Source organism: Erinaceus europaeus, chromosome 1 (genome assembly GCF_950295315.1).
Source record: "Erinaceus europaeus chromosome 1, mEriEur2.1, whole genome shotgun sequence".
NCBI classification, from domain to species: Eukaryota; Metazoa; Chordata; class Mammalia; order Eulipotyphla; family Erinaceidae; genus Erinaceus; species Erinaceus europaeus.
Window position 1 is genome coordinate 184,641,876 of NC_080162.1, and position 22,467 is coordinate 184,664,342.

The window sequence follows — 22,467 nt, forward strand, 5'->3', positions numbered from 1 at the left end:
TACAAGGAAAAAAAAAAGATTTTAGGGCTCTGGGTGGTGAACCAGACTAAGTGCATATAGTACAAAATGTAAGGACCTAAGCAAGGATGCTTGTTTGAGCCCCTAGTTTTCCACCTGCAGAGGGGTTGCTTCTCAAGCAGTGAAACAGGTCTGCAGGTGTCTGTCTTTCTCCCTCTCTATCTTCCCCTCCTCTCTAAATTTCTCTCTGTCTTATAAAAAAAATGGCCACAGGAACAGTGGATTTGTAATGAAGGCACTGAGCACCAGTGATAACCTGGAGGGAAAAAAAAGGGTGGATTGTGGAGGATTTTATAAGATGACTGATTATAGTTTACCACCAAAGGTGTGATGTATTATTTGAATCTCACTTAGTATAGTGAATATAGAAATAAGTAACATTCATAAAATTTTTGTCTAATTTTAGAGTAAATAGGTTGATCAGAGAGCTCTGGGAAGAAAGGTCAACAAGAGTCAAAGATGTGAGCATCTGGTTAAAGAATAAATTGGCAGAATGTGTCAGTGATTTATAGAATGTGACTATAAGATGTGACTTATTTCAAGAGAAATGATGATAAGACCATATCTCTTCTCTTAGTGTAGAGTCATTTTCTGAAATCCTTTCATAGGAGAAAACTCTCTCGTTCAGGACATGTATGGGCCTCCATCTCCTGTGAAGATTACAGTTAAATTCTTTTGCCAGGACATGGTCATCAAGTTGCATATTGGAAATTTTTGCTTATGCTATTGCTTTTGACAAAAAAAATTTGCTTGTATAACTTGTAGTTAGGTGAAGTTGACTCATCAGACATAAGTACTTGTTAGCTCTGACAGAAACACTGCTTTTACTCTTAGTTTAATAGTTGAAACAGTGATAAACATTACTCAGAATACCTAGATTTTAGTCCTAATTCATAGAAAGAAGTTATCAAATGCCTTAAATAAATACTTTATTTTCTTCACCATCCTTGCTACATGATTGTTGCAATCATGTAAGTAGGAGCTATATGTCTGAAGAGTCCTCTTTCTCTCTGGGCATCTCTTGTAGACACATCTGACTATATACTCAAAATGTATAAAGATATACTAGAACAACAACAAGAAGAAATCTAACTTTAAAAATGTAGGCAAAAATTTGCACAGATACTTATGAAAGAAGTAATCCACAGACACATGAAAAAAAAATCCAACATCACTTATTATTAAGTAAATGCAAAGCAGAGCTCTAATACAACCCAATGCAAGTGACTTACATCAAAATTATTGGAAGCTGTTATTATTGTGAATGTGGGGTCTGGGGGCAGAAAGGACCTTGAGGTGGAAAGCTAGGTCACTAAGAAGGATTTTCATGAAATTTGTTGTGTAAGTGGCCCAGGTTTGAACCATGTCACCACCAAGGAATATCACTGCATTGGGGAAGGTCTGGTGCTGTGGTGTGTCCCTCTGTCTCCGGTGCGCCGCTATGTTCCATCGCTGGGGAGCCAGAGATGACCCGAACTGCCCCTGCGGCTACAGACAGACTATGACCCACATAGTTAATGACTGCCACCTCTCCAGATTCAAAGGAGGTCTCGAAACTTTACATCAGGCTCAACCTGACACTGTTGACTGGCTGCGGAAGAAGGGCAAACGCTAGAAGAAGTATCTGAATGAGGAAATTAGTCTAGAAGTGAGACAAAAATAAGAATAAAGGATCTTTGATATACTACTTGTGGGGATATAAATTGGTGCAACATCTACGGATAATGATAGAGAGATTTCTTTAAAAAAAATTCTGCCATTGTATTGCAACAAGGCAAAGGACTCCAGGGCTGAAGGACAGGGAGAGATTGGGGAGGGAAGCTTTAGAATCCTGGTGCATGATGGTGGAAAAGGACCTAAGTTGGGGGTGACTGTATGTTGTAGACATCTATAATGGTGAGATGAGAAATTTTATTCATGTGTCAACAATTGCACTGTAAACATTAATCATTCAATAAAATGGCAGGGGGGGGGATAAAACTACTTTACAATCCTGCAATACTGCTCCTTGGCATTTAGCTTTGGATACAAAAACAGAGAAGGAAGAGAGAGACAGAGACACAACGACAGCACTGACTTGACTGCTCAGGAAACTTTTCCCCTGTAGGTGGGGACTGGGGGCATGTCCTTGAGCATTAAAAATGTGTGCTTAACTGGGTGTGCCACCATCCTACCCCCAAAGACACTAATCTGAAGCATATATGCACCCCATATGCTAGTAGCAATATTATTCATGAAAGTCAAATTATAGAATCAGAATATCCTTTGGCAGGTGAAAAGGTAAAGGAAAAAGGCGGAATATATGTATTCAATGGAGCACCATTTTCCCATTAGAATGAAGAAACTGTGTTCGGGGGGGATAAAATTGATGGAAGGTGACTATGCTAAACAAAATAAGGAATTTAAAAATAGTTGGTGGATGGATTCACTCCATATATGGAATATAAAGAACAAAAGCAAACAAACTGTTAGACAAACAAACAACATCAAAAAGAAGAAGAAGAAGGAGAGGAAGAAGAAAGAAAGAAACACCCTTAATGCTTTTCAGCCACCAAACTGCAGATGCTACCATGACACCCACCTGCCTTCCCTGGAAAGACAACCTCACCGGTGTTTTCTGGAACCCCATTTCCCCAGAGCCCTTCCCCACTAGAAAGAGATAGAAACAGTATGTGGAGAGGTGGAGTATGGATCGACCTGCCAAAGTCCATGTCCAGTGGAGAAGCAATTACGGAAACCAGACCTCTCACCTTCTGCACCCCATGAATATGTTTGGTTCACAGTCCCAGAGGGATAATAACTAGGAGGCCTCCAATAGAAAGAACGGGATACAGAACTCTAGTAATGGGGATTGGGGGACTGTGTGGAATTGTACCCCTTATCCCACGATGTTGTTGATCATTATTAAATGACTAATAAAATAAACTAAAAGAAGAAGGAAGAGGAGGGGGAGGAGTAGGAAGAGTCAGAGAGGAAGGGAGAGGGGGAAGAGGAAGAAAGGAAAAGTCCTAAATCTTAGAGTTGGTGGATATTATAATGATTATTGGAGGGAATGAGGAAGAGAGAAGAGAGGAATAAGCAGAGGGTTCTTTTATTCTTTTTTGGTGGGAAGGCATTGGAATTTTAGTGGTAGGTATGGTTAGTCATTCACATCCTCTGTAAGTTACACAATTTTATAAACCAGTGTTAGATCAAATTTTAAAAATAAAAATAAATGAGTGACATCAAATAAAGTTTTTGGCCTACAAACCCAACTGAGTGGTTAATGGAAGAGGAGATTGGGGAAAAATGAAGTAAAAAATGTCAACTGTATAATAAAAGATAGAATTGCACTTTTTAGGGTGGTGAACGTGTTGTAGTGTATGCAGGTGATGATCCTTAATGAAACACATCTGAAGTATATATAATTCAGTGTTACTTTAGTAAACAGCAACAGTAACAAAAAGGAGTTCAAAGATCCTACTTGCTCAAGAAACCTTGCTTTTGACTTTCTAAAATAATAGTAAAGTAGTAGAGTGTTTATCAGAGTGCTTTTACTCGCAATTCTTGGTGTCCATAAAAATAACAAGAAATCCTGTTGACCTGATGGGTTTTACTACCTGTGTGATCACAGGTATACTTGGGATTAGCTCAGGAAACATGCTTCTTCTTCTTCTAGCGTTTGCCCTTCTTCCGTAGCCAGTCAACAGCGTCAGGTTGAAAGGTGTCAGGAGCTGCTTTTTGCTGGCTTTGAAAGTGACTGGGATCCATGTGGATTCAGTCGGCTAGGAAGGATCTCATTCAAAGGGAGAACCAGGCAGATTGTACCACCGAAGTTGGTCTTTGAAACTGACCTGAGGCAAGATGATAAGATCCCTTTAATGACACTGAGAGACACTGTCCTTAGTAGTGTTACTAAGTGAGAAATTCTACTTCTTGGGGAGTATCCAAAGTTGAGTTTTTTTTTAAATAATGATTTATTTATTTATTTATTTATTTAGAGAGAGAGGAGACTACCACTCAGTTCTGCTTTATGCTGGTATGGGGGACTGAATCTGGGACCTCTTGGGCCTTAGCTAAGCAAATCCTGTGCTCTAGTTTATTGGACTATCTTCCTGGTCCTCCACAGTCGAGTTCTGAGGAAGTCTGATAAGAGATGTAGACAGTGAACAGATAATTTGATGCTTAAGAAAAGGAATACTTCAATTTTATATCAGGCATGAATCATAAGGCACAGAAAGCCAAAACCAACCCACCAAGGTTTTTTTTTTTAATTTTTTATTTATAAAAAGGAAACATTGACAAAACCATAGGATAAATGGGGTACTTCACACAATTCCCACCACCAGAACTCTGTGTCCCCTCCCCTCCCCTGATAGCTTTCCTATTCTTTGTCCTTCTGGGAATATGGAACCAAGGTCATTGTGGGATGCAGAAGGTAGAAGGTCTGGCTTCTGTAATTGCCTCCCCACTGAACATGGGCATTAACAGGTCAATTCATACTCCCAACCTGTCTCTCTTTCCCTAGTGGGGAAGGGCTCTGGGGAAGCAGAGCTCTAGGACACATTGATGGGGTTGTCTATCCAGGGAAGTCTGGTTGGCATCTTGGTAGCATTTGGAACCTGGTGGCTGACAAGACAGTTAACATACAAAGCCAAACAAATTGTTGGCCAATCATGGACCTAAGGGCTGGAATATTGCGGATGAAGATGCGGGATTAGCTTCCCGGGTAGGAGACAGAGACGACTAGGGACTAATGGCTGAGCTGAGAACGCAGTTCAATCTTTATTCAGGAGTGGGGATGAAGTCCAACAACCTAATCACAACACAATTCTGTCCTGCATCTCTCTTCTACCTCCCTCCTGAGGAGGAAGAGTCAGGAACAAAAGAAATACTATTATAGGGGGCGGGGAGAAGGAAAAAGCATGAACTAGTGAGGACTAAACCAAATGTCCCGGAAGTGAGGGGGGGGAGACCAAACCAATGTCCCGGAGGCAGGGGGGTGCCCAGCCAACAGTGGACATACAAACAGAACACATCACAAGCAACACAAGCGAACCCAATGTGATGATAAAAACAGAAGGTCTCACAAGCAGAATCCAGAAGCATACCAACATGAAGAGTTGGGGAGGGGGGGTCCTCCCTTTTGTAGATAGCTAGTAGGCATATTTTAATTAAATTCCAAAGGGCCTATGACTATACTAGTTTTTTTTTTTTTTCCTTTTTCTTTTTGCCCCTGAGCCTGAAATCTTATATGCCAGTGCATCCAAGTTATTTTCTGGGAAGATGATGTCATGGCTGCTTAAAGGACCAGAAACTGGATTGGGGAGAGAGTAGCTCCCAAATATGGGAAAGGGGTATAAGTATTGTTGACTGTAAACCCATCTATTTGATGTCATCTGGGGCCCATAATTAGCTTAGGAGCCTGTGTGACCTCTGCATCCCTGTAGATCTGAGCTCACATTCTGTGGTCATGAGTAGGAACATTCCAAGCTGCCCTAATATCGACCCATCTTCCTCAGGTGTTGCATAGTGTATGTTGTCCATCCTCCCTTTGGAGGATGGAACGTTCTCTACTGTTGTTAATCCAAGTTGAGGGCAAAATCCTATGGAGACCCTCCAAGGGCTCTATTTTGTTGTTCCTGATAGAAATGACCGGTAATAATGGAGAGAGGGATTTATTCGAGTTCTAGGTGCATCAAGTCTGTTTGGGAATCTCAGGACTCCCTGATTAGGGCCCCAGCTGATGGAATGACCTGATAGTGACTAAAGTATGCCAGTCTCTTGCCCTTATTCAGCTTTTGCAGTCCTTGCTTTGATAAGGTTAGCTTTGAAGTGAGTGAGAGAACTATAATAGGAAGTAGGTGAGGAGGGTATCGAAGTCTAAGTAGACACTATTTCCTTATGAACTTTACACTGACTCACTACAGACTATTGTGTAATTTTGCTTTCAGGTATATATTTTTCCCTAATTTATGGATATATGTAAACATATGCTCTATCTTATGGTACCTGGTCTATATCTAGGTTTTGGAACTTTGTTAGGAAGTGAACCTCCTGGAATGGAATTAGAGAATACCAAGAAAAGAAAGGTCTCACCCAAGTAATGAAGGTGAAGGGTTGGCATTCTATGCCTAACGTTTCCAGACACAGTCTCCACCAAGGTTTTATTCTCACTCTTCAGGGTTATAAGAAAAGAAGAACCTATCAGGCATCTACCTATGATTGGAGAATGCCTTTTGTTTCTATAATTTTTCACAGTGAACCTAACTATATACTTAGAAAAGGCATAGATTATATAAAGGCATACTAAAGAAAATCAGGGAAAGCTTTCTGTTAGTATTTCATATCTAGAATATTTCATGATTATCTGCATCAGAAATTGATCTCACACTTCTAGTGGCTGGAAATCTGAGACTGCTGTGCTGGTGTCACCAGGTTCTGGTGAGAGCCCTCTTCTATCTAGCAGACTTCTTGTTTTGACCTAATAGAGTAAAAGGAGGAGCAGCTATCTTTCTGACCTCTTCCTATAAAAGCATTAATTCTGGGGGTCGGGTGGTGGTGCACTAGGTGAAGCACACATAGCCCCCAGATTCCCACCTGTAGGGGGGTCACTTCACAAGAGGTGAAGCAGGTCTGCCTTATACTTTTTCCTTCTCTTCTTCTTTTTCCTTATCTTAAATTGGAAGAGAGACAGAGAGAGAAAGGTGTCTGTTGAGAGTGGTAAAATCATGCAGATACAACCCTCCAGGACTGGTTATAAAAAAAAAAAAATCAGATATATAGAGAGACAGACAGAAAGAGTGAAAGGGAGACACACCACAGTTTCCCTGGCACCCTGGAATTCACATGTAGCTCCAGGGGTCAAACTAGTTTAATCTTCTGCTCCATGTTTTCATTATTTAGGATTATGATGGAGTCATTATTTTTGCCTGTTGATTTTCATGCTACTATCTAGTAAAGCTTTTGATACTGAGGTTTTTGTTGTTGTTGTTGATTGTTTGTTAAGTCCAATCATACTATAGCTTTTGACTATACCAGAAAAGTTACAATTAGTTTCTTTTTAAAGGAAATAAAATTAAACTTTTTCCATTGTTCTTGATTTGAATGCTTATGTGAATTTCCACTGTATGGAAAGTTTTATGCTAGTTACATAAAACACCACAACTTTTCCATTCTCAGCCTTGTCCCATGGTAGCTACCTACCACTCCTGAATAATACATTCTAAGCTAGAAACACTCAACCATCCCCACAGATTCCCTCTGGAAATATCTGCACAATGATAAACAAATGTTTGAGTAAGAAAAAATCAAGTGTATGAGATGAGAAAGACCTTAGCATACAAACTATTTTTATGACCTCATCTATTATGAAAACAGCTCTGAGAAGTATGATGGATGTTGCTCTATATTGGTCCAGAAATTGCTTTACTGTGCTATGGATGACGAAATTGATGGGGGTACAAGTCACTCTAATTTCCCCAGGGCCAATAGCTGACTGCCGTGTAATGGCCTATATTTGTACTGGAGATGTCCCCAGTCATAAGTGTACCCAACGAAGCTTTGTGTTAAGTTCTCCAGAGAAAGATAGGGCTTTGCTGTGACTTAACATAGGTTTTATTCCCAGTGTACTTACTTGATGATCTGTTTAACCCACTCTATCTCAATCCCTCAATCCAGGCTCCAGAGTAGACTTCCCTTGAGAGCTTTTTGCTTTTTTCCCTCTTTTTTTTTTTTTTTTTCTTCAGTGCTAGGGCTTCACATATATGAAGTTCCATTGCTCCTGGTCTAAATTTTTCAGTCTTTTTATTTTAGATGTGATTGGGCCTACTCAGGGTGGTATGGTCATAGACCAGTCTTTATTTCAGATAGATGGGTTGATAAGGAGAGATGCACAGCCCCACACCATTGTCACGGAGCTTCCCTGCTGCACCATCCATGGTGCTCCCATGTAGTGTCAGGGCCTGAAAATGTCCTTATACATGGTGAGATTTGCATTCTTCCAAGGAAGCTATTTTCTGCTTTTTCCCTTTGAGTGTTTTTAGGGAATACTCTTTCCTTGGTTCCACTTCCAGAATTTCGGATTTAGTGCTGAGTCCACTTTAAGCATGTCATTTATTTAATTGCAGTTCAGCTGGTGATGAATAGTCTAAATATTCAAGTTCCTTAAATGGCAAGTAACCTAACATAAGATAATCATGAAGTATTTCATTAAGATATGGAGCAACTCCCCTAAAACACATCAGCTTTACTAAGTATCATGTGAAGGCAGTCTGGGCAAGCTTTCAAGGCAAGAGTGAATTATGATGTTATTCCTTTTTTGTCTTACTTTATGACCTAAAATATTCTAATTATTTAGCTAGTGTGCTAATTAAAAATAATCTGAAATAATACAAGTGCAATGGCTCTCTGTGTATATATTATAAAGATGAAAGACATATCAGTATATTTTTCCATACGGTGCTAGCAATTTGGATTTTGGTAACAGTTTTTAAAACTTGCAGCTCACCACTGAAATGGCAGAACCCATGAAAATAAAACAACTTCTATTTTAGGTTTTACATTATTTTCTCTGATCTCTCAACCAGAAAAGCTGACTCTAAAGGCCTCATTATTCTGCATGAGTTTAACTCTATTAAGGCTAAGAATGCTTCAGTATCTCTTCTGTTGGTTGATATACTTACATTTCCTGAACAACTGAATATATTACATGAAAAGCAGACTTAGTAAATCAATCTTTATAACAATGGAAACCAATGTATCAATGTATAAATATGTATGTGTATGTAATGTATATATATTCATGTAGTGAAGCTAAGCAACAAGTTCCTTATTTTTTAAGCCAATTCAAGAGGCTTGAGAAATAGCTATGTAAATTCCATGTTCTGTGAAAATTAATGAATGTGTCTTATAACTGTGTTGTAAATTAGTGACATATCATCATGAGTTGGTTTTGAAATACATGAAAAGCTCATTGGAGAAAGTTGGCTTTCAAGCACTTCTGTGTCATCTGCCTATCTATCTATCTATCTATCTATCTATCTATCTATCTATCTATCTATCTCTTATCAGTTTGTTTTGTATAGAGACAGAGGGAAATTGAGAGGGAAAGAGAGAAAGTAAAGGGGGGACGTAGAGGGAGAGACTGGTGGCATTTCGTTGCTTGTGGAGTTTTCACCCAGCAAGTCGGGTTTGAGGGCTTAAACCTAAGTCCTCGTACACTGTAATGTGAACACTTTACCATGTATATATACTACCACCTGTTTCCCAAGAATTTTTCATATTGGAATTTCAAACAAGTCTTTCTCCAGTATTTTTCTGATTTAACAAGAAGTTTGATGTTCTATAATATAGTCAGTTATGCTTATTTTATTTTATTTATTGGGAAGTTATTTTGGAACATGTCACACTAGAAACTGTGTCTCCAAACAGGTAAGTTAGAGAATGATGACATCTTTAAAATAAATTAGTTAATTGTTAAATTAAAATAGGTATGCATTTTTATCATAAACAGGAATAAATTGCTTTTTTAAAAGTTTGTTTTTACATTTATTTATTTTCCCTTTTGTTGCCCTTGTTTTATTGTTGTAGTTATTATTATTATTGATGTCATCTTTGTTGGATAGGACAGAAAGAAATGGAGAGAGGAGGGAAAGACAGAGAGAGAGGGGAGAGAAAGACAGACACCTGCAGACCTGCTTTACCACTTGTGAAGCGACTTCCCTGCAGGTGGGGAGCCAGGGTCTCGAACCGGGATCCTAATGCTGGTACTTGTGCTTTGCGCCACATGCGCTTAACCTGCTGTGCCACCACCCGACTCCCAATAAATCACTTCTAAAACATATCATTTTATTGAGGGTTAGCAGTTAACAATACAATTGCTGACACAATTTCTCATCTGCCCATCATAGGGATATATCAAACACTCTCTCTTTCCCAGATTAGGTCCTTTTTTCACTATCATGCACCAGGATCCCAAAGCAAAACCACCGCTGCTGCACCCCTCAGCTCTCCATCAGAGTCCTTTGCTCTGGTGCAGTACATCATACCTTGTCCAAGTTTACTCTGTGTTCTTCTTTTTCTATCCTCATTTCTTAAGTTCAACTTATGAGTGAGATAAACTGGTGTTCCACCTCCTCTATTTTAAATTTCTTTTTATTTATAAAGTGGAGATATTGACAAGACCATAGGATAAGAGGGTACAATTCCACACAATGCCCACCCCAAGATCTCTGTATCCCATCCCCTCCCTTGATAGCATCCCTATTATTTTTTAAAAATTATTTATTTATTCCCTTTTGTTGCCCTTATTGTTTTATTGTTGTATTTATTGATGCCATCGTTGTTGGTTAGGACATTTAGAAATGGAGAGAGGAGGGGAAGACAGAAGAGGGGGAGAGAAAGACACAGTAGACCTGCTTCACTGCTTGTGAAGCTACTACCCTGCAGGTGGGGAGCCAAGGGCTTGAACCAGGATCCTCATGCCAGTCCTTGCTCTTTGTGCCACCTGTTCTTAACCCGCTGTGCTACCACCTGACTCAAAGCTTCCTTGTTCTTTATCCCTCTGGGAGAATGGACCCAGGATCATTGTGGGATGCAGAAGGAGGAAGGGCTGGCTTCTGTAATTGCTTCTCCGCTAAACATGGGTTTTGGCAGATCCGATCCATACTCCTAAGCTCTCTCCCTAGAGAGCAGGGCTCTGGGGAGGCAGGGCTCCAGGACACATTGGTGGGGTCGTCTGCCCAGGGAAATCAGATTGGCATCATGGTATCATCTGGAACTTGGTGGCTGAAAAAGAGTTAAGATATAAAACAGAACAAATTCTTGACTAACCCCCTCCTCTTTTTGGTTTGTTTCACTGAATATGATTTGTTCAAGCTTCATCCAAGATGAGGCAAAGGAGATGACTCCAGAATTCTTAACAGCTAAGTAGTATTCCTTTGAGTATACATATCACATATTTTTAGTTGCTACCAAGTTTTGGCTATTGCAAACTGTGTTGCTATGAGTCTAGGTGTACATAAGTTTTCTTGACAGGTGTGTTTGTTTGTTTCCTTTAACCTGATAACTTCTAATCTGAGTGATTGAATGTGTTATTGTTGCTTACACATTTAGGGATATATGCAAAATATTTTATTAATCAATGGAAATGTGTGTGTGTGTGTGTGTGTGTGTGTGTGTGTGTGTGTGTGATAGAGAGAGAGAGGGAGAAAGAGAGAGAGAGGACATCACTCTGGTACATGCGATGCTGGGGAATCAAAACTGAAATATCATGCTTGAGAATCCATTGTTCTGTCTCCCAGGTCACAAAAAAGTAATTTCTTTATTATCAGATTACTTTATTTGATATTTTAAAAGTTTAATTCAGAATTGAAATATCTTTCCTGAATTCTTTCTTGATTTGGAGGAAAAGACATTGCAATTTCCAAGAGATCATAAAGAATGCTTCTTGGTACTAGTATATAGAATATAATTGTTTTATTATTATTATTACTATTACTATTTTATCCCTTCAGCTAAGATAGCAGAAGAGATTATTTATACACAGGATACATTCAGCCACCACAGAACAGAACAGAACTAGTTTAGAATGTCAAGTTCACGGCAGAGGAATCAACGGGTTTTGGTATGAGCAAAGAAGATGGTCACGTAGGATCAGGTGATGATGGATCCTAGATCCTCTGTAGTAAGTTCTAGATTGCAGCACAGAAGTGCGATGTGTACCAGCGCCTGTGGCCTCTGGCATTGTTTATTTCTGCTCCTGTGGCTCCCCAGGTGCACAAGACTTACTTGGACCTCTGCCCCATCTTTCTTGTTTTGGGTTTCTGCCTGCACACTCGCCTCTTACTCTCCTTGGCTCTCGTGGCGGAGAGTCTTCTAGAAAGATGGCGCTGCGACCGAGAACTATGGTGAATTACTGTTGAGTGAGGCAATCTGATGACTGCATTATCCAGTTGGCACATGGCTTGACTACAGTGACTGCATTTTTGCTGTCTTAGCTTTAAACTCTTCAAAAGGTTTTGAAAAACTTTAAAATCGTATCTACATAGTATTTATTCACTCTTATAATTTATGAATATTGTGATGTTGTAAAATCAAAAGATGAGTTTTAAAATATGAATAACATGTGTTGTCATCTGTTGGATACATGCTTAGTGACAAGCTTTGAATTCAGCTCTCTGTATTCATATATTGTGAAAACAAGCACCCAGTTAATATAGACATCTATGTATTTACTGATCAAGGTGAGCGAAGTGTGCTCATATCTGCCTTTCCTGAGGAGCAAATATAATATCGGGGTGTCTGAGACTTGAACCTATGCCAATCTGATTATAAAGCCAATTTTAGCTTATAATGAGTATAAGGTTGAACCTTCAGGTTCTCAAGCCTGCTTTGTCTCTCAGTGACAATGATTTGCTCTCTCTTGGAGCAAATCATTTGAACTTTGAATGTCAGGTTCACCTGTAGTGATTATAGTGCGGGTTAAAGTGTAAAAGTCCATTTATATTAGGGTATTTTAGCAGAGTAATTTAGTTGGGTTTCTGGACTGGAACGTATTCTGCATTAGATTCCTTCTCTCTCTCTCTCTCTCTCTCTCTCTCTCTCTCTCTATATATATATATATATATATATATATATATATATATATATTTGAGAGAAATTGAGAGAGAAGGGAAGACAGAAAGACACCTGCAGCACTGCTTCACCATTCATGCTAGCACTATGATCTGTTTTACCAAATTGTAGAAAGAGCTTGAACCATATCTTTTATATATGACACTATTTTGTAAGTAAATTCCATTATAGCATAGCTTATTATTTCAACAAAAATATATTTTTTTCTGTTTGTTACATACTGTGCTAAGCAGAGTCTAGTATGGAAAACATACATTTACAGAAATGCCAACAAGATATGTGCTGAAATAGTAATAGGAACCCAGTAGTGAGGGGCAGGTAGGTAGGGCAGAAGGTAGGCCACCTAAGATAAGAAAAGCATTTCAAAGTGATAGCAAAAAAGCAGGGGAGGCAGCCAAAGTATGAAAGGAACTCGCTGGGCCAGCACCTCACATGGTACCTGATACATAGAGACACAGCTAGAGATAAGATAGGGAGAAAAGTAGCAGCCAGAACGTGGACCTTTTCATGTGTATGCCCTGCAAATATTTCTGGCATAATTGTGTTGGTGATGAGATGCCACTGGAGGATTCCGAGCCAGAGAGCTCCCCAATCAGCCCACATTTCTGAGATTGTTCAGAGGGGAGTGTGTAGAGCGTATCAGCTGCACACCAGCATGCTGGCATGATGTGCCCTCAACACCCAAAGGTTTGTCCTGCAAGAGCAATTGTGCCCAAGGGAGAAAACCTCAGACATGCTGGAATTATGAGACTCCACTCAGGGACTTCTAGAAATGTGTTCTTCGAATCTGAAAAAAAAAAAAAAAGAAGGTAGCACAATCAGGTGATTGAGCGCACACACGTAACAGTGTGACAATCTGCATTCAAGCCCTGGGTCCCATGTGCAGGAGGAAAGCTTCACAGTAGTGAATCAGGGCTGCCAGCGCTTCTCTCCCCATTCCTTTTGGTTTCTCTCTGTTTCTACTCAATAAATAATACAAATGAAATAAAGTTGCCCAAAAAACCCTAAAAATTCATTTACATGGTTGCACAGCCGTAAATTATGTCCTTTCTGACCCTTTCCTTCCCAAAGTCCTTTCTTTACTTTGGTGCAGTACACCACACCCAGTCCGAGTTTCTCTTTGTATTGTCCCTTTCTGTCCATGTTTCTTAAGTTCCTCCTAGAGGTGAGATCATCCAGTACTTGCTATTCCTTTTTGAATTGTCTCACTTAACATGATCCTTCAGCTTTTAAAAAACTATCTGAGGAACACACACACACAAACACACACATGCTACATATCTCATAAATTTTTACCCAATTATCTGTGAATGGGGTTTACATTGACTCCAGATCTTAGTTACTATAAATAATGTTGCAGCATGTGAATTTATTAGAGTATCATGATTGAACCAACACAAATACTACAAATGTAAGAGCACAAATGCACATATTTCAAATATGCTTATTTGAAAAAGCACAGAAAATAGTCTTAAGACACAAGTCAAAAAAATTAAGTGATTTTCTCTGAGGCAGAGGCTTATGAATGTATGGAATTCTTAAAAAAAAACAAGAAAAAAAAACCCCTTTCATTGGAATTACTAGTGGATATAAAATACTGATTTATGATAAGGAAGTGAAGGGTATTCTCAGCAGAAAATTGCAATTTTTTTTTCTGTGATACAGCATGACACATAATCTGCTGATTATAAATAAATATTTTTGGTATGGTGCTAAATATTTAGAATGGTTTCTGTGGGACCTGAAGCTTTCTCTGAGTTTAAAAGTGTTTAGTTCATAAGGAGCCAAACTGTAGGGTTTCGTAATGACGCCAACCATTGTCAACAAGGATGCAGAAAACTGGAGGAACTGATAGATGGGTTAGCAGAAGATGTGGTGACTAGTAGAACAGTGTGTTGAGGATGAAAGTAAAAGAATGGGAAGGATAGAAATTACAGGGTGAGAAGGATGAATCAAAATAAAAGGAGTTAGATAGCTGGATGTCTTTTGACCTTCCCCAAATTGCTTGCTCAAATAATTTGCTTGTTTTCCTGGTGGCTGACCTTTTCTTATTGATCTTTGGGCTATTTGTTGTATTGCATATGCCAAATGGATATTTTTAAACAGTGAGTGTTGGTATGCTTTTAAAAACCCCTTCTGTTTCATTTGGTTTAATCCCCCCTGTTTAACACTATTCTATTTACATAACCACTTCATTCTATTTACATAACCACTGATAATAAGCACCACCCTCCCTCCAGGGCATTGGTGGTTTAGTGGTAGAATTCTCACCTGCTCCACCCCCTCTCCTTGTCATACCCTGATTTTCACCAGTCACTTTTCTCTCCACCCTCTCTGCATCGCATCCTGTTCCCACCCTACTGGGCTAGTATATTTATAAGGACAAGATTGTTTGTAGTGGTTTTTAGTTTAGCTTAGCCTGGTATAGATTGCGCTGCGTCCTGCATGAATAAAGAGATACTGCTTACAACCCAGCCATGAGTCCCGGGTAGTCTGTTACCCGCCCATGAAGCCAGCCCAGTGAAAACAACAAGTGAGTTAGGGAGAAAGATGTAGGAAATGAGCATCTTATAATCAGAGAACCAGAAAGACTGATTGAGTTTCCAGTTCAAGGAGGTGGGATATTGTGTTGAAATAAAATTCATTGATTTCTATAAAATTAAGACTTGTGACCAGGAAACTAGTCATGTGAACATAAGCAGTACATATAAATGTGAGGTCACTCAGATGAAAAATAAACTTTGTTGTTGGTATGCTTCTGGATTCTGCTTGTGAAACCTTCTGTTTTTATCATCACATTGGGTTAACTTGTGTTGCTTGCTATGTGTTCTGTTTGCACGTCCACTGTTGGCTGGGCACCCCCCTGCCTCCGGGATATTGGTTTGGTCTCCCCCCCCCTGCCTCTGGGACATTTGGTTTAGTCCTCGCTGGTTCCTGCTTCTTCCTTCCCCCCCCCCCCCCCCCCCCCCCCCCGCGTACATATTTCCTTTGTTCCTGACTCTTCTGCCTGAGGAGAGAGATGCAGGACAGAATTGGGTTGTGATTAGATTAGATTAGTTTGTTGAACTGCATCCCCACTCGTGAATAAAGATTGAACTGCATTCTCACCTCAGCCATGAGTCTCTGATCGTCTCTATCTCCCACCCATGAAGCCAGCCAGGCAAAAATGACACTTTGCTAGAAAGGAAGATTGGAAGGCCTTAGATTCATTAGGGGTAGAGAAAGGGACAGATGAAAGAAATCTTGGCAGATTTTTGTTTTTGTTTTAGATTTTCTTTTTTTAATATTTTATTTATTTTCCCTTTTGTTGCCCTTGTTGCTTTTTTATTGTTGTTGTAGTTATTATTGTTGTTGTTATTTATGGGGCAGGGGAGATAAAGAGTGAGAGAGAGACACACACATGCAGTGCTGCTTCACCACTTGTGAAGCTTCCCCCATGCAACTGGGGAACAGGGTTTGAAATCAGTTCCCTGCCTCTGGCAATGTAAATGTTTAATCTGGTGCACCAGCAACCAGACACTAGGCATCTTTTTTTTTTTTTTAATTGGGGAGTTCATGGGTTACAGCATAGTATTTAACATATAAGAACAAACTTTCATCTTTTCTTGATAGGTATCCAGGACCCCAATGTCTCTTCACCTCAATCCCAATATTAAGCTCCTCAAAGGAGAAAGAATGTATATCAGGTAACATCCTGATCCAAAAAGGAAAATGGAGGCATAAAGCTCAAAATCTGGCTTTGTAATTGTGTGCGGTTGAAATAGAATGGGAAGAAAAAAAAATTTCCATTTTCTGTGAAATTGGTATTTGTAAGGAAACACCTAACTTCATCTAGAATCATCACATATTCATAATTGCACAAGTGAGATTAGAGGTGTAAAATAATAAGGCATTGATATAATAAGAGTCCTTGAAATAACTGGGAAAATAGCTTAATAGTAGAATGTGAGGCTTGGAGACCACCCCCCCAACACCTCCTGCCCAATGCATTTCATTGATACATCACACATTGTCTAATGACCTCTATTGGAACTCAATTTCAGTTTGTTTGTTTTTTTAAATCTTCCATCTTTTCAATATCTAGTTTGGCTCATTGAGTCAGAATGATTTATTTCATTTTTATTCAAGTGTTGCCTCCTCTTTATGGTTTCAGGTTTGATGAGGTTTCAGTCAAGAAAAAGAGAAAAACCTGAGCTTTGAGAAAAGAAAAGTAGAACTCTGTACAATGTTTAACAATAATTTTAAAACCAGGAAACAGATTGAAAGAATGTTGTCTGAATGTCTTATTACAAAATCCTAGTCTGCACCCAGCTGAGTGTTTCATTAAACACATTTCCTGTGGAGATTCCTCTATACTTCCATTTTGAACTTGGGCTATTCCTTCAGTTTCTAAAATCCCAAAGGTTTCACAGCAAGTGTTAGGAACAAACAGTTGGTCATCTAGCAGCTTATCTTCCTGCTATAGGAGATAATTAAATGTAAGTTGACTAATCTAGTCTAGAATTTTGCTCCACTGACAAGCCATCTGTGGAAGCTGTTAGGTCGCATATGAAAGCAAACCAAGTTCATTTACAATGATATTTTTAGTTACTAATAGTATCACCGACTATTTTAGAAAATTAATCTTCTCCTGTACTGACTTGATTTTGACTTGCAGTAGTAATACATACTAAGATTAGAGACCAATGCTCTGGAAGTGGTTTAGCTTAAAGAGTGTACACATTGGGAGTTGGGCGGTAGCACTGTGGGTTAAGCACAGATGGCACAAAGCGCAAGGACCTGCATAAAGATCCCGGTTTGAGCCCCCGGCTCCCCACCTGCAGGTGGGTCGCTTCACAAGCGGTGAAGCAAGTCTGCAGGTGTCTTTCTCTCCCTCCTCTGTCTTCCCCTCCTCTCTCTATTTCTCTCTGTCCTAGCCAACAACGACGACATCAATAACAACAATAATAACTACAACAATAAAAACAACAAGGGCAACAAAAAGGGAATAAATAAATATTAAAAAAAAAAAGTTAACACGTTGTCATGTCTGAGGACCCAGGTTCAAGTCCCCAGCCACCAGATTGGAGTGCATACAGGGATGGGGAGCTTCATGATCAGTGGAGTGGAACTTTGGCATGTTTCACTTTCTGACTCTTTCTCTCTGGGTCTCACTCTATATAAAGAAAAAGTCTGCCAGGAGCAATGGAGTGGTGTGGGTGTGGAGAACTAACAATAATCTTGATGGCAATAAAATAAAATAAAATAAGATAAAATAAAATAATAAAATATTAGTGTATTGTACCAAAATAAAAGACTCTGGGTCTGGGGTTGGGGGGGGGGAGGGTTCAGGTCCTGGAACATGATGGCAGAGGAGGATCTAGTGGGAGCTGAATTATTATGTGGAAAATTGGGAAATGTATGCATGTACAAACGTATTTTACTGTCAACTGTAAACCATCAACCACCCCCATAAAGAAATTTTTAAAAAGGGAAAAGAAAAAGAAAAAAATTATAAAAAAACTTATAAAATAAAATAAAATACCAAGAATTTTCTTGAGTAAATAATAATTACACTATTTAAAAATCATTTAAAAATGGCGTAAAGCGCAAAGACGGGAGGAAGGATCCCGGTTCAAGACCCCAGCTCCCCACCTGCAGGGGAGTCACTACACAGGCGTTGAAGCAGGTCTGCAGGTGTCTATCTTTCTCTCCCCCTCTCTGTCTTCATCTCCTCTCTCCATCTCTCTCTGTCCTGTCCAAGAACAACGACATTAATAACCACAACAATGTTAAACAACAAGGGCAACAAAAGGTAAAATAAACAAATAAATAGATAAATAAATAAAATAAGAAAAAATCATTTAAAAAAGAGATTCACATATTTATAGATTCACATATTTATACTGTTGCAGTCTATCTCCAATCTAATTTGGACAAACTGCTTTTTTGTGTGCATGTTAAATGGCATCATCGTGTTCCCATTGTTTAGGTTTAAAATAATACAAACATATTTGTGTCCTTTTTTCCATTTTTTGTTAACACTTAAGGTGACACATCTCATATCTTCTAAAGACATTATATCTATTCTATTTCCCTTTTTCTCTCTCTCTCTCTGTTTCTCTCTTTCTTCCTTACTCTCTTTCTTTCTTCTATTCATCAGGTGGGGCTTCCCACATGTTCAGTTTCACCATTCCTGCACTGACTTTTTCATTCAAAGAGACAGCATGAGGTGTCACAGGACCAGAACTTACTCTGGTGCTATATTACTACCCACCATGTGGTGTCAGGACTTGAACCTTAGTCATATATATGGCAAGGCACATGCCCAGCCCAGTAAGATATCTCTCTGGTTCACTATTTTTCATATAATCATCATAATTTTACGTTTGCAAAAAATGAAATTATGTCTTCATTTTTTCTAGTTAAAGACATAATAGCTTCCTCAATAACATCACTTTTTATACACAATTTCCTACATATTTACATTCAAACTGCTTGATAACTACTCAATATTGGTTGAGGTTCACTATGTAGTAGGGTTTTTTTTCCCCAATTTCCTGGATTTCAGTTACAGATTTTCAGCACTGTACTTTTTCCTACATAGATTACATTCTAGTTGGGAAAGGGGGAAAAGATTTTTAAAAATTAACTTACATTTGGGGCTGAAAAGGTCCATCATTAGAAAGCATGTCTGTATGCCTAAGACTCTGGGTTTGATCCCTGGCACTGTATAAATGACAAAGTGATGTTCTGTGCTAACTCTCTTTCTCCGTCTCTCTCTCTCAATGTAAAAAAAAGAGACAAATAAAGAAAGTTTATTTTGAAAAGCAATCAGTGCTAGGAAGTGATGAGACTGATTGGTATGAAGAAGATAAACAATTTGGGTCTAGGAGAAAGATTACTGTGAAACTAATAAAGCTAAACATTATACCTTGTCCCTTTTAAATACAAACATCCTCAATTTACAAAAACACTTATCATGCTTTGGGGAACTCTACACAAGTGTTTACTTAGTCATACTGCTCAAGGTATGATATACTGATATTATCTTGATTAATTTAAACTGACTTGCCACTACATTCTGATGAACCCTTAAACTTTCTTTTTCTGTCAGCTCTAGGTAGGGGAACACTTGGATCTATTCATCAGAAAGCATCTTCCTCTCTAACAGATCGCTCTCTCCAACATCACTGGTCATCTCCACCAGGAATAACATCATAAACCTCTCATGGGCCTCTACAGGACCTTGCCCTCAGTGTAGAACAACAATGGTAGAAATTGTCCCACTCTCCCGAGGGAGGCTGGGTCAACATACTTGCCACTCAAGGAGTACTGATCCTGAAATGAGTGCAGCCTAGAATGTTCCTTGCTACGACCAGGGAATGGAATCTCAGACTGACAGGGACACAGAAGCTACACAGGCTCCTATGCTAAATATGAGAAGACATGGGCCCTAGGTCAGATTGACGGTTATAGTTAATGGTATTTATATACTTTCCCATATTTGGGAGCTACTTTCTTCCATTATCCAGCTTTCTAGTCCCATCCTCAACTCTTACACCATTTTCCCAGACAGTACTCCTAGCCTGCCTACATACTAGCTGTCAAGCTCAGGCAAAAATTAGTAGAGTCATAGGCCCTTGGAAAATACCTAAAATAGACTTTCTGACTCCTTCCAATATGAAGACCCCCACGTTTCATCTGCTATACTTTTACTGTTTTGTTCCTGATTATTAAACAAATTGTTCTGCTTTATATCGTAATGCTTTTCATCCACCAAGTTGCAGATGCTGCCATGATACCAACCTGACTTCCCTGGTCATAGGATCTCACTAATGTGTTCTGAAACCTCACCTCCCCAGAGCCCTACCCTACTAGGAAAAGATAGGAACAGGCTCAGGGAGGGAGGTAATGGATTGACCTGTCAACGTCCATGTCCAGAAGAGAAGCAATTACAGAAGCCAGACCTCCCACCTTCTGCTCCCCATAAAGATCTTTGGCCCATATTCCCAGAGAGATAAAGAGGAGAGAAACTGCCAATGTAGGGGAGGGGATATGGAACTTTGGTCATGGGAACTGTACCCCTCTTATACCACAATTTTATCAGTCATTATTAAATCACACACACACACACACACACACACACACACACACACACACACACACACACACACATCTTCCTGAGAGCAAGCACAAGAAGGCAGTTACCTGAAAAAAAAAAAGAAAAATGGTGCCAGTGTTTTTCAGGCAGAGAAATATCACAAGGAAAAGACTTGAACTTGGACCAGTGTATGATTAAGTGAGGTGCATATGTGTAAGGAATAAGAAATATAAATGGGAAGGTAGCCAATGGTCTGGTCATTCAGGACTTTGTAGACATTATAAGAAGATTTAATTTTATTTCAAATGCAACCTGAAACTGGTGAAAGATTTTAGTTGGTGGTACACAATATAATTTGACTTAAAAAAAGGTCTCCAATGTCCAAAAGCCCGTTAGTGAGTTTAGGACCAGCCTCTCATTCTGAACTAGCAGTGATAGAGACTGCTCCACTTTCCAAAGGGAGGCTGTGTCATCCTACTCTGCTACTTTTGGAAGACTGGTTCTAAAGTGAATGAAGTCTAGAATGTTCCCACCTGTGATTATGGTCTGTGAGCTCAGTTTGACAGGGACTTGGAGGCTGTGCAGGTTTCTGTGCTAAATATAAATAGATCTTTGTGGTAGTTAATTGCATTTATATATTTTCTTCAGGTAGGCAAGCAAGTCTCTGCCCTAATCCTGCTTCTCAGTTCTATACTTCACTCTGACAATATCTTCCCAGACAATATTTCTAGTGCATCCCTATGTTAGCTATAAAGCTCAAGCAAAGACTACTAAAACAAAGGCTGTTAGGCTCATACCAGAAACAGACTTCCTAGCTTCCTTCTATGCTAAGGTCCCTAATTCATCTCTTCTATTCTTACTTTAAGGTTCCTGTTTATCAAACATTTTACCCTGCTTTCCATCTTACTACATTTCAGCCACGAAGTTCCAGACACTACTATGAGTCCACCCTGACTTCCTTGGACAGATGACCTCCTCAGTGCTTCCTGGAACTTTATTTCTCCAGAGCCATACCCCACCAGGGAAAGCTAGAAACAGTCTGGGGGTGTGGATTGACCTGCCAGCACCCATGTCCAGAGGAGAAGAAATTACAGAAGCCAGAAATCCCACATTCTGTACTCCAGAAGGAATTTTGGTCCATACTCCTAAAGGGGGAAATGACAGGGGAAGTAAACCAAAGAACTCTGTACCCCACTCCACCAATATCCAAAGTATTTGTCACCAGGAATCTTGTTTTTATACTATCAATGAAAGAAAAGCACTTCTGGAAAACACCAAAGGAAGCCAGGCACAGTTTCACCTATCTGAGAGAGAATAAGAATGACACTTGGAAGTAATAATAGTTATAGGGGTGTATAGAAAGAAGTGAAGGCAGACCCACTGAAACATTGTGTGTGTGTGGGAGAATATACATAGGTATTGATAGTTAGTTATAGAACCAGTCCATATCAGTGAGCTAGGGAGAACTACTGTAGTTTCCAATGAAGGGGAGGGGATACAGAACTCTGGTGCTGGGAACTATATAATATCCCTATTATCTTACAGTTATGTAAATAAATATTAAATCACTAATAAAAATGAAAAATATTTATTTTGCCATAGTGTTAACACAATCCCAGCACTATAAGTGGGACTCAGTACCAGCACTGTAAGTCCACTGCTCCTGGAAAGCATTGTTTTTTTTTTCTTTTTCTTTTTTCTTTATACTTTTTTTTGTTAGGACAGAGAAAAATTAAGAGAGGATGAGGAGA